The following is a 12,740-nucleotide window of genomic DNA, read 5'->3' as shown; positions in this document are numbered from 1 at the left end:
CATACTCCTTGAACTCTTTCTTTTCTTATGAAAAGGCAACTGACGTGGCCCAGAGCGAATTTCAAATTTCACCTCTCTGGGTTTGCTATATGTCTCTTTCCTGAAAAGCCAAGATGTCAGAATCGACACTACCCAGAAAAAAAAACAGCCACCTTGGCCCAAAGAGAGGTTTCTCCACCTATCTTTTCTAAAGGAGTACAATCTGGGCAGAGCGTTTCTCAGCCTCAAGGGGCTCCCGCACCTGCTGGACAAATACACCATTGCTTTTTCATGTGGGGAAATATGGGCCTTCCCACAGACCTGGGATAAACTCAAGTCACACGCTGCCAGTTCCAGAGTGGTAGCCACGTAATAATGATTTACAGTCCATGAGAAGGAAGCCTTCTCTCAGGCCAGGTTAAGCCTGCAAAGTTCCCAGGACTGAACAGCTACCACATCACTCATGAAATGACATACCTCTCTTTTTTTTATAGCCGAAGAGTCATAAAGGCCACTATTCATTGACTGGGAATCCATTTAATCGCTTCTGCAGAGCCAGGTTTGAGTGGCCATGTAGGTCGTTTACCACAAGGGGTCAATGACACTTGTTCCTTCAGGAGATATACCATATCAAAACTACATCTCATTGAGGTGAGCTCTTAATTTTTTTCAGAGAATGGCGGGAATCATATCTTCAAGCTGGATCTTGAGCTCGTTATCTAAACTTGGAATACTATTGGCATTTCTAGTCTTGGGATAAAAATGGTACTAGAAGTTTTCCCATCTTTTCTTCCCTCTATTTTTTGCACAGTTATATGAAGCATTGCCTACAACATCTTCTGAACTGGCAGAAGTCATACCTCGAAGTGTTTCTTAGGTATTTCCACCAATTGTTCTCTTAGCATAAGAGAACATTGTACTGCACCAGAGATCAGAAGGGTGAGCTCATTGTAATCCATCATCGTTGCAACTTATTTTCTTTAAAGTCTCATGTTTATCTTTAAAGTTTATGTACTACTTAAACATTAAATTATCTGTGCCCCCTTTTGATGTAAAACTAGTACTACAAATTGTGTAATATCACTCTCGGTTGATGTTCTAGAAACCTGCAGCAGGTTCTATTCCGTGGCTTCAAGAAGAAATGACAGATTTTATACAATCCTTTGAAAAGGGGACACAATAATTCATTTTAGTGTTAGTATGTTGAATTGAGCTTACAGAGACATGCTTACAAGATGTCACATATAGACTAGAGTCAACGAAGAGACAGAGGGTCAGAGACAGAGAATACATGAATGAATGAAAGAAAAATGAAAGATGATCCCTGCCCCCTTCTTTGGGAGGAAAAAAAGAAGATAATCCTCAGAAGATTCTGTATTTCACTCCTCTGTTGAAACATCAGGATAGACTAGGACATTGAATTCAAGGGAGTGGCTGGTTCTTCAGCTTATATAAGCCCAAAACTAAATGTGCAGGTAGTTTAATCTCTTATCTCTTTCTGGGACAAACTACCATGATCCCATCAGGGAAGACCTGCTCTGTGCTCCAGCCAGCACTTCAGTAATGGGCAACTTCATACTCACCATCCTAATTCAACACCAAAGTCCTTCGGCCAATCTTCTCTAGTATGTAGGGAAGAAAGGCAACTGTCATAACATAAAAGTGAGTCTCCACATAGTCAAAAGAAGGCAGCATGGAATTGAGGTTGGGGGTTATCCTGGGTCCTAGAAGACTCTAGGTCTACTTGGTATTAATCATTGTAATAGTAACATGGTCTATCAGAGTCTATGTCTAGGTTCACACAGGTCATCAAAAGCTGTGCCCAGACCTCAGTAGCACTGTTCCTTCTGGTTCATATATCCACCACCTGAGGTCCCATCGTTATCCCAACATCTATTCAGTCCCTCCAGCCTGTTCTCCTAAACAAAGACTTGGACAGAATCAAACTACACTTACTTGTCATGCTTGCCCTCCCAGCAAGTCCAATTGGAAGGTCTCAAAACTCCTGCAATGTTCTTGTGTCAGTTCTTCCTATCTTAAGCTGGAAGCAGAGCCCAACATGAAGATTCACATGGAAGTAATTTATGGAGAAAGAAAAGAGAATAAGGGAAGCAGGACAGAGAAAGGGAAGCAGAGTCAGGGTGCGGCCTCAGCTGGAGTCTGGCCTTCGTCTTATCCGCTGGGAACTCTGGAGCAAGGATTGCTCCACAGAGTTGCCCCCTGCCCTTTTTGAGGCAAAGGGTCCTTTTGTGCCCCTGCATCAGTCCATCATTGGCTGTGGGCCACGCCCAGGGGCAGAAGAGTTGCTTAACTTCCCAGGCAATTCCAGGCTAGGCCACTCCCATTCGGCCAGTGGCAAGTCTCCAGAGAAAGAGGCAGCTGTAAGCCATTAACAGCCAATGCTCATAGCACGTGGGCTATGGGAAGACCAGCCTGGCAAAGGAGATCTGGGTGGGTCAGCTACAGCATCCCTATGCTCACCCTCCTAATTCATCTCAATTCCTCTGGACAAAGTTGGGACCCTTCGTGCTTGCTTTAAAACCATTCAAATGGAGCAGAATATAACGATGTACTCATCCACAGTATTTACTAAGAGCTTTCTGGGCATCAGGCTCTTGTTTACACAATAAATCTAGGAGGTGCACACTCTTAGTTTAATGGAGGGACAGAGTAACTAAAGAACTAAGCAAGCTAGTAAGTGGAAGAGCCAGAGTTAGCACCCTACCCTCTTAATTCTGCACTAAACTGTCTCTTGCTTCTTGACAAAGGGTAGCAGCAAAAGAGAAAAAAAAAACGAATAAGCTCAGAGTTAAAGTGGTAAACTTCACTTATACAAGATTCAACGCCCACTAGGTGAGAGAAAAAAAACCTTCTGAATGATGAATATAAAATCTTGTGGACAGTTAAGACTCATTCGTATGTGTATGTGTGTGAATTTCAAAGACGTGGCAGTTTTATCTGCGGGGTTGATGTTCGCCATTTGAACTTTCATCATTTAAATCCCATGAAAGTGCAGTTGCATAAGACATGACCCTGTGCCAAATGAAATAATAGCTTACATTTGTTAAGCACTTTCTGTGTGCCAGGCACTGCTCTCAGCACTTACAAGGATTATATCATGTAATCCTCACAACCACGCTATGCAGCAGCCCCATTTTCAGATAAAGAAACTGAGGCACAGAGAGAAAACCTAATATGCCCAAGGGCACGTAACTAGAAAGCATCAGGGCCAGATTTCAGAGTGAGTAATTTGGCTGTGGATCTTATGTTCCTGACTTCCTCTGTTGCTGCCAGAAGAGTCGTGGAAGGAGTCACGTTGGAGAGGCCAACTTTCCCAATTGAGAGATGAGGAAACTGAGGCCCAGATAAAGCTGGTGATTTGAACAAAGTCACAGAACCCCAGGACTCATTAATCTTTCTATAAGTGTTTTCCATATTTTGACAAGTTTTGCCTCAAGAAGAAAAAAAAAAAAGCCAGAAATAGTAGCATTTATTGGCCAGGAGTTCAGGAGTGTCTCCTAAGTGTCTCCTTTTCCCCTCTTCTCTCCCTGAAAGCAGATGACATCAAGCATTGCTGTTCCAGAAGGCAATAAAGAAATATCAGCATCCGTCTAGCCTAGAGAGTAACTACTCCCTGTCTCTACAGACTGTTATGAGATATGGTAACTTGTGTAAACCTATGTGACTTCCAAGTTGGTTTTCTATCTTCTGGCTGAAACCTACAAACTCCCATCTGGGGGTATATCTCCTTAGGAAAAAAAAAGGTAAAGAAGAATGGATATTTATTAAATATCTGTTAGATGCCAAAGTCAATGGCTCCATGCATACTATGTAAATTACCCATCAAAATAATCAGCATCAGAACATGTATCAATTAGTACTTGCTGCATAACAAATCCACCCAAATGTAATGGCTTAAATCACAACAATCTATTATTGCTGGTGAGTAGCTGGGTGGCTCCGTGGATTCATGCCAGGCTTAACTGATTTAGTTGAGTTCACCCATGTTCCCAAATTGGCTGGGGACTGGCTGATCAAAGATGCCCTCAGCTGGGATGGCTCATTTCTGTTACACATCCTACTAGAGATACTCCAGGCTTTTTCACATGGCGATGGCAGAGCAAGCAGAAGCATGTGAGGCCTCCAAGGCCGAGGACTAGAATGGGTGCTTCATGCCTTGGACTCCATTCTATTGGCCAAAGCACAGTCACAAGGCTGGCCCAGATTCAACGAGAGGGAGCAAAGATCCCACCTGCTGATGGATTGAGCTACAAGATCACACTGTCAATGGTATGGATAGAGAAAGTGGTAGGAAATTGCAGACATCTTTGCAATAAATCTACCAAAAATATCATGGAATATTTCAGGTCATTTAAGTTGTATGTTTTCCCCCCAAAATTGTATCTCACTCACATATCTAGTCTACCTGTAAAGACACTTGAGTTTTCTTTGTGTCATTTTCAGAAACATTCAGGAAACATACCATAGGATTTTAAGATGGCATGTAGAAATTTCAGTGGACCCAAGTAAGTCAAATGACCATCTAATCTCACTGAGATTCTCTGGGCTCTTATTTATTTATATTTATTTATTTATTTATTTATTTATTTTTGTCTTTTTAGAGACACACCTGTGGCATATGGAGGTTCCCAGGTCAGGGGTCAAATCGGAGCTGCAGCTGCCAGCCTACGCCACAGCCACTGCCACAGCAATGCCAGATCTGAGCCACATCTGCAACCTACACCATAGTTCATGGCAACACTGAATCCCTAACCCACTGGGCAAGGCCAGGGATCAATCCGCAACCTCATGGTTCCTAGTCAGAGTCATTTCCGCTGTGCCACGATGGGAACTCCTGGGCTCTTATTTTAAATAACAGCAGGGTAGTGCTAAATATAGCCCCCTTCTCCCTCCCCACTATATCATGTATTGATTGAAAAAAGAAGCACCTAGAGAGGAAACATTCTGTGCCTGGGTGTCCAGCTTGGTGTAAGAGACCAACTTAAAAACTAAGGGCCATCCCACAGGAAGACCTATGGCTTCAACCCAAATGGAACTACATCTTTTCCTGGTGTTTTGTTTTGAAACTAGAAAAGAAAAACACATTAGAGAGAAGAAAACAAAAACAAAACCCTCTAAATCAGGGATCACAGTAGTCATCCCATATGCCAACTCCAACTGGTTAATGGAAGCTATGAAGTGCTATGTTGAAAAGAAGTATTAGGCCTCAGTGCTCACAAAATCACTAAACTGCAAGAATTTTCCAGCTAATGGAGATAGGTCTTGATGAAGTGGTGCCTTTATCCTAATTCACATTGAGAAGAAACAGAGTCGAACAGTAACTGATTCTCATCATCAGGTTCAACTCACAGGGTGAGCCGACCCTCATCTCCTGGACCTCTCTCCTAAGACTTCTTTCTTACAACTTCTAGCTGGGCTATTTATGAGAAAGGCAAATACAGAAGGATTTTAACCAGCTACTGAGTTTTGTCCTTGCTAATCCAAAGATAAATACATGGGCTCATAGCAAATCCAAAACCCAAGAGAAATGATCAAAAATACAAAAATAACTCAAGCGCACCACAGCAGAATACACCCTCTCTTCGCTTACACATACATGTTTCTCAGTATAATGTCATCCACCTCCTGAGTCAAGAAGGATCTGAGGCCAGACCCTAATGGCCAGGCTCTGCTTTAAGAAGAAACATCTCAGACCCAGAATAAGGTTTATCAACAGTGAAGCAATCTATAAGATGGTGTTACAGGGCCAAAATACAAGGGTTCGGATTTTGCTTTTGGCCCTTGCCATTAAACAAGTATTAACATCCCTCTTACAGTGTCAAAAGAGATATAATATATCCATCTCAGGGATCGTGGGGAGAATTAAATGGACCAATATGTAAAGCACCCAGATTAATAACTGGCACATAGTCGAGGCCCCTAAGTATAGCTGTGATGAGAAATAGCAAGGACTTACTCACTTTCCATGATACGCTGGGAATGGTGTTCCATGCTGTGTGTAAACTACGGATAAAAGAACCAAAACATAAAGACTTGCTCTTTATTTTTGGAAAATACAGAGTTTAATCTGGGAGACCAGATGAATATGCACGAAATAAATAAAAGCCATGAGGGACGGTATGTAAAATGCTTGAGAAGACTCAGAATCCTGGGAGCCTAGGCTCATGGCTTCTACTTCTTGTCAGAGCAATAAATTAGTTTCTTAAACATGTTAACAGCTCCATTTTCTTAAGACAGCTATTGGAGGTGACTTAGCATTCAAACTTGTTTCATCTGAGCTTTGGACATTTTCATCTGTACTTTTAGTGCCACCAAATCATTTTACATGACAGATAGAAAGGAGAGCCCACTGTTAGCTAGAGAGGATGAGGCCACCTTTATTACCCTGGTGCCCCATCTTTTGTTTTCCATATTGTCATCCACACATCATCCTGCAGATCACAGGTTCTCAGTGAGGCAGGATCAAAGTGACAACAGGCCAAGGCTTGGTGCTTTCCAAATTTCCCTCTAGATGCCAATGCTTCTAAATAATCCTCCTTTCTTTCCATTACTGAGATGTCATCATGCAGGCAAGGCATGTTCTCAGTCGCCCACAGTAGGCCAAGGGCAGGGAGACATTGTTTAAAGATAACTCATGTCTTATTAAATGTCAAAACTTCACTCACGTGATTCAACCACTGCCACACCCAGTTGCAGACTGGAAAATTCATCTCGGCTAGCACCTCCGTGAGCACTGGGAGAGAAGGTGATCACCAAGCCCCGCCAAAGAGCAGGAAACAATGACCGAACCATGGAGATGAAGGCCTTTGTCAGGTCATAAAACAGCAGTGGTTGCAATTAATTGCTGATAAAATATGAAAGAGTCTCTTGTTTCTGGAGGTCAGGTGCTGGAACAAAGTACAACTCTTTCTGAGAAGCTTGGGAAAGACATGCTTCTGAACTGAGCTTGTGTAAAGATAGGTTAGTCCATCCTTGTTGTGGGCACCTTGGAAGAAACAACAGTGTAGAGCCATAGAGGACTGAGAGAAAACACAAAACATGAGCATCCCTTCCAGGCTGATGTGCAACCTCCCTGGCTCAGTGGCTCCTTTAGCAGATGGCTGCTCTTGAATGATTTCCCCAACCAGATTGTGATGGGTGTTTGGTGATGGTGAGAGAGCAAATTCCACAATTGTTTGGTTGTCACAAGAGTCCAAAAATAAGACAAAAAGGATGGAGTTTCCACCATGATGCAGTGGGTTAAGAATCCACCTGCAGCAGCTTGGATCACTACAGAGGTGAGGGTTTGATCCCTGGCCTGGTGCAGTGGGTTAAAGGATCTAGCATTGCTGCAGTGGTGGCTTAGGTTGCAGCTCTGGCTTAGATTTAATACCTGGCCTGGGAACTTCTGTATGCCAAAGGGGGGGGGAGAGAAATAGATAGGGAATCAATATGCAACAACACAACAGGTTAAATAAAGCTTAAGACTCAGATCATAGCAGATACAATTTATTTTCCTAAATGACTTAGTGATTTCCAAAAGGTGGCCATGAGCCTAATCAATCAAAATAATCAGGGAATCTTATTAAAGTACTAATTTCCAGATCTCAGTCTGTATTCACCAAATGGAAGCTCTAGGAAGAGAGGCACAGAAGCCCCGAATTTTTAGAGTTCCCCCAAGTGACTGAGACACATAATTTCTCATATAGCTTTAGGACTTGCAACAAATGGATTAATAGTTATGTCCCCAGAGGAAAGAGCACTAGACAAGGTCATCCTCTGCCTCTGAGAAGTTCTGTGTCCTCTACCTTTGGTCCCCCAACTCAGGCTGGGAAGCAGTAACATCAGCATCTCAAGGCAGCTTGTTAAGAATGCAGAATCTCAGCACTCCCTCCTTCATCTCCTGAATCAGGATCTGCATTGTAACAAGATCTCCAGGTAATTCAAGGCAGCTTAAAGCTTGAAGAGATTGGTCCAGATCAAGTCAGACAGCTTTCTCTGGGTTTCATCTGGAAATGGATGGACTTGAACCAGATGGTTTCCCACTCCTCCTCCAGCCCTACGATTGATTATATGGTGACCCTCATAGTGAAGATGCAAAGGGGAAATACAATAGAAAGTTCTGGATAGGATACCAGGGGAAAAAATGAGACTAAATAGATACACATATACATGCACACTTTTATAGAAAACAATTGTCTGAAAAATTCAAATCCCATGATATACACACCATCATCTGAGACTATGAGAACTTGGTCAGTCCCTTGCTAGGGTTGGGAAACTGAGGAAATGAGGAAGGTTGTGGACTCAAAGTCCCAAGGAAAGTCCAAGGGAAAGGAAGGATGAGATTGCAGGTGTCTCCACTCCCAGCCCTGGACCACCCTGTCTTGTTGTCTCAGCTGCATCAGGAAAAATCAAGAAAATAAGAGCAGGACATAATAACAAAGACAGCAGGTGTTAATCGGGGTGGTATATGGACATGGCTCCTCAACCCCATCCTGGAGCTACTTTAGTTCTTGGATTATTATTTCAACCTTATTAAAATTCACATGATTGAACTTTGACATTGGGGCCCCTATATTCTGACAACCACCCTTTCCCACAACTCCAGTCCTGTATGGTTTCATTTAGGGAACCGTGTCAAAAAAGAATATGCTCTTCTGGTTCCCAAGAGTCAGATTTCATGAGTCCTGATGGGCATCCTTCCTTTCTACATTCTGGACCTAGTTTCCTGTCATTTACCTTTTTCTGGGCTCTCTAGGTAATTCCTGTATAATCTTTATTATAAGGTTCCCATGTTGGAAACTCAGACATCTACACACAAATGTAGATTAATTTATTTTTTCTAATTCTATGAGGAATTTCTTAACATTAGGCAACATAAAAAAATGAAACTTCCTATTCTCACAGATCCTCAGAAACAACCACTGACAAAAAATTGGCATTCCCCATTGCTAATTTTTCTTAGGCATAATTTTTTTAAAAGCAGAATCATATCACAAAACTATTTTGTAGCTTGCTTTCTTTACTTTATAGCTCTTGGTCATCTTTTCAAGTCAACTAATGATGCCCCCCCACTTTTTCCTTGCAGTATCTGCATGGTAATCCAACATTTCCCCAACCATTCATCTGTCCATGGACGCTTGGATGATTTATGATTTTCCTCTGTGCTGCACATTAGAATATCTAACACCAGGTTATCCACGAAATAACAAGGTCTTTGGCTTATTTCATTTTTATTTTGCTGACTGTTGGTTTTTTTCTCACTATATCTTTGGTCTCCAGTTGTGATAATGGTGGTGGCAGAAGACTCAATTTATTGGAGGGGTCAAAGATCATGGAATTATGACTCCCAATCTCTGAGAATACTGCATGTGCTCTGAGTGGGGTCCTTATTTCCTAAGGGAGCCCCTTGCCCATATATATATCATCTACCCCCTCCACAGCCTTGCCCTTTAAACAATGGGGAGCTGGTGCTTCATTCCATATGGCTCAGGTGCTATCACTGGGACAGTCAACAATACAAAGTCATTAATCTCAAAGAGTCTATAGTCTAGGAAGGATACTAGAAAAGTAAACAGAAGAATAAAAATTTCAGATGTAGACATATGACATGAAGAAAATATTACCAAGTAATGAGATAGAGAATAACTGAATAGGAGAAGGAAAGGGAATATTTCAAAACCTTTTTTAAAATAGATAACATATTCACATGGTTAAAAATTCTAATATGTTTTAGAGATTATTCCATTTTGACATACAGATTCTTTTTTATAACTGCCTAGTGTTTCACCATGTGGATGTATTCTAATTACATAACCAGTTCTTCACTGATAGACATTCAGTTCATTTCCAATCTATTCCCAACCAATGCTGTAGTGGAATATTCGGGACTCGTGTCATCTCACGCTTAATGCAAGTGTGTCTATAGAGTAAGTTCCCAGCTGTCAAGTCACTATAATTTTGATTGATATTGCCAAGCTGTAAGGCAGGGTTCAGCAATGTTTTTCTATAGAAAAAGTAAAAGTAAATATTTTCTTTCTTTTTTTGTCTTTTTGCCTTTTCTAGGGACACTCCTGCGGCACATGGAGGTTCCCAGGCTAGGGGTCTAATCGGAGCTGTTGCTGTTGGCCTACGCCAGAGCCACAGCAATGCGGGATCTGAGCCACATCTGCAACCCACACCACAGCTCACAGCAATGTCAGATCCTCAGCCCACTGAGCAAGGCGGGTTGCGAACCCGCAACCTCATGGTTCCTAGTCAAATTCGTTAACCACTGTGCCAGAACGGGAACTCCAAAAGTAAATATTTTCAACTGTATGGTCAAGACAGTCTCTCCAACAACTACTCAAATCTGCCATTGAAGCACAAGAGCAACCAGGGACCAACCAAAGGAATCAGCATGACTTTGTTCCAATAACATTTTTTTTTTTTTTTTGGTCTTTTTGCCATTTCTTGGGCCGCTCCTGCGGCATATGGAGGTTCCCAGGCTAGGGGTCGAATCGGAGCCATAGCCACCAGTCTACGCCAGGGCCACAGCAACGTGGGATCTGAGCCGCGTCTGCAACCTACACCACAGATCACAGCAATGCCAGATCCCTAACCCACTGAGCAAGGGCAGGGACCGAACCCGCAACCTCATGGTTCCTAGTCGGATTCGTTAACCACTGCGCCACGACAGGAACTCCCCCAATAACATTTTAAGGACATGGAATTTGAAATTTACAGAATTTTCACAAGTCACCCAATATTATTCTTGAGATTTATTTTTCAAGTATCTAAAAATGTAAAAACAGTTATTAGCTCATGGGTAGTCCAAAACAGGCAGTATGCAGGATTTTACTCACAGGCTGTAGTGTGCCACTCCCTGCCATTTACAATACGCCTTGTTATACTCAAAAGTTTGCATGTGCCCACATCACTGGCAACATCAGGCATTACCAAACTTTCAAATCCTGTCAATTTGACAGGGAAATTGTATCTTAGCTTGGCTTTCCTTTGCATTTCTCTTTTTATATCCAAAGTAAATGACTTTGTCTTATCAATTTCCTTTGTTAAAACCATTCTTTTTGTTCATTATTTAGGTGATAGTAGTCATTTTCTTGTTGGTTTGTGTGCCTTCTTTGCAGCTTAGAGAAATAACACTTTGACAAAACTACAATATTTTCCCCAATTTGTCATTTCTCTTTTTACTTTGATGATGGTAATTTTTGCTGGATACAAATATTTTATTTTTAATCTTTGATTTTATGTCTTACAGGTTTTCTGTTATCATTAGAAAGATTTTTTCCTTTTATAGTTATAATTTTTGCATTTTCTTGTATTGTAATTGTTTTTTATAACATGTAAGGTTTTTTTGTTTGTTTGTTTGTCTTTTTAGGGCCACACCTGTGGCATATGGAGATTCCCAGGCTAGGGGTAGAATCAGAGCTGTAGTCACTAGCCTATGCCACAGCCACAGCAAAACCAGATCTGAACCACGTCTGAGACCTGCACCACAGCTCACGGCAATGCTGGATCCTTAACCCCAGGCCAGGGATCGAACCTACGTCCTCATGGATGCATGTCAGATTTGTTTCCGCTGAGCTACAACAGGAACTCCACATTTAGCAATTTTATTAGTTTGTAACTTATACTGTGAGGTGTGATGTGCCATTTAGTTATCCTAACTTAATTCATTGAATAATCTTTCTTCACTAATTTTAGATGCAACCTTCATCTTATTTTAAAATTTTCTGCAGGGTAAAGTCTGTTTCTATTCTTTTCTAAAAATATTTTCTGTGTGGTTAGGTCTGTTTCTATTCTATACCAGTAATATTTTCTTATTCATATGCATGTACCATACTGTCTTGAGTTTTTATAAAATTTAGTAATACCGTCATTATTTTTATATTTCAGAATGTTATTATTTACCTTTCTAAATAAGCTGGAATCATCTGCCTAGTTTTAAAAAATAATCTTGTCAAACTTTAACTTGTAAAACAATGAACCAGACTAAAGAAAAAAAGAAAACCACAAAAGTCTGATTTAAACTCTCTGGATATTCAAACAATCATGTCTTTAATACAACTATGAAGTCTCTAGTATTGAGTGGGAGATGACAGAAATGTAATACACATTCCTTGTTTTACCATTCCAACCTGTTTTAATATTAAACCTTCATGATCTTAAAAAAATAATCTTGTCATTGGGATTACATGAAATTTATTAATTAATTAAAGAACTGGCATCCTTACTACATTTTCTTATCTATGAACATGTCTTTCCATTTTTAAGTCATCTCTTACATCTTTCAGATCATTCATGTCCACTCCCAATGTTCATTTATGTCAAGATACATATTGTTTAAAACCCCTGACCTTAAATGAAGAAGAAGGACCAGTTAGATTACAAAGGGGGAATGAAAATTATCCAGGAGGAAAAAGCTAGCCTGAGATACCCAGACATGAACCCATATCAGAGAGAGAGAGAGATGCTGTAATTAATCTAACTCACACTAATGCTTGTAATAAAGAGAGATTTTTTTCCTTTTAATGTACTGAAAAAGAACTGGCCTTGACAGCACTTAGCATAAAAGAATTTCTAATGGTAAGAAGATATATGGATAAATTGATGGACAAATACCAGTTTACTGAGGGAGCTTTAATTTTTCTGTATATCTTCTGTCTGTCCCTCATATAAAATAGAGTTTTAGTTCAACTCAACAAATACTGACAGAAAGTTAAGACCATCAAAATGGTCTTTCAAGATTTCTTTCAATT

At 40.8% G+C, this 12,740-nt stretch overlaps 1 long non-coding RNA gene across 4 annotated transcripts in view; it reads right to left on the bottom strand.

The window, feature by feature from the left end:
* LOC106506610 overlaps window positions 1-12,740 on the bottom strand; it is a 381,893-nt gene that overhangs the window by 337,036 nt on the left and 32,117 nt on the right. The window contains exon 1 of one of the 4 annotated variants that reach the window (XR_001302031.2): window positions 1,936-2,136. The exons of the other annotated variants lie outside the window; for them this stretch is intronic. This is a non-coding gene — a long non-coding RNA (uncharacterized LOC106506610). Of the gene's footprint in view, window positions 1-1,935; window positions 2,137-12,740 lie in introns of those variants that run through there. 4 annotated transcript variants of the gene reach the window in all.

The sequence above is a fragment of the Sus scrofa genome, chromosome 17, assembly GCF_000003025.6.
Source record: "Sus scrofa isolate TJ Tabasco breed Duroc chromosome 17, Sscrofa11.1, whole genome shotgun sequence".
NCBI lineage: Eukaryota > Metazoa > Chordata > Mammalia > Artiodactyla > Suidae > Sus > Sus scrofa.
Note: the sequence above shows the minus strand (reverse complement) of the source record. Positions and strands in the feature narration are given on the sequence as shown.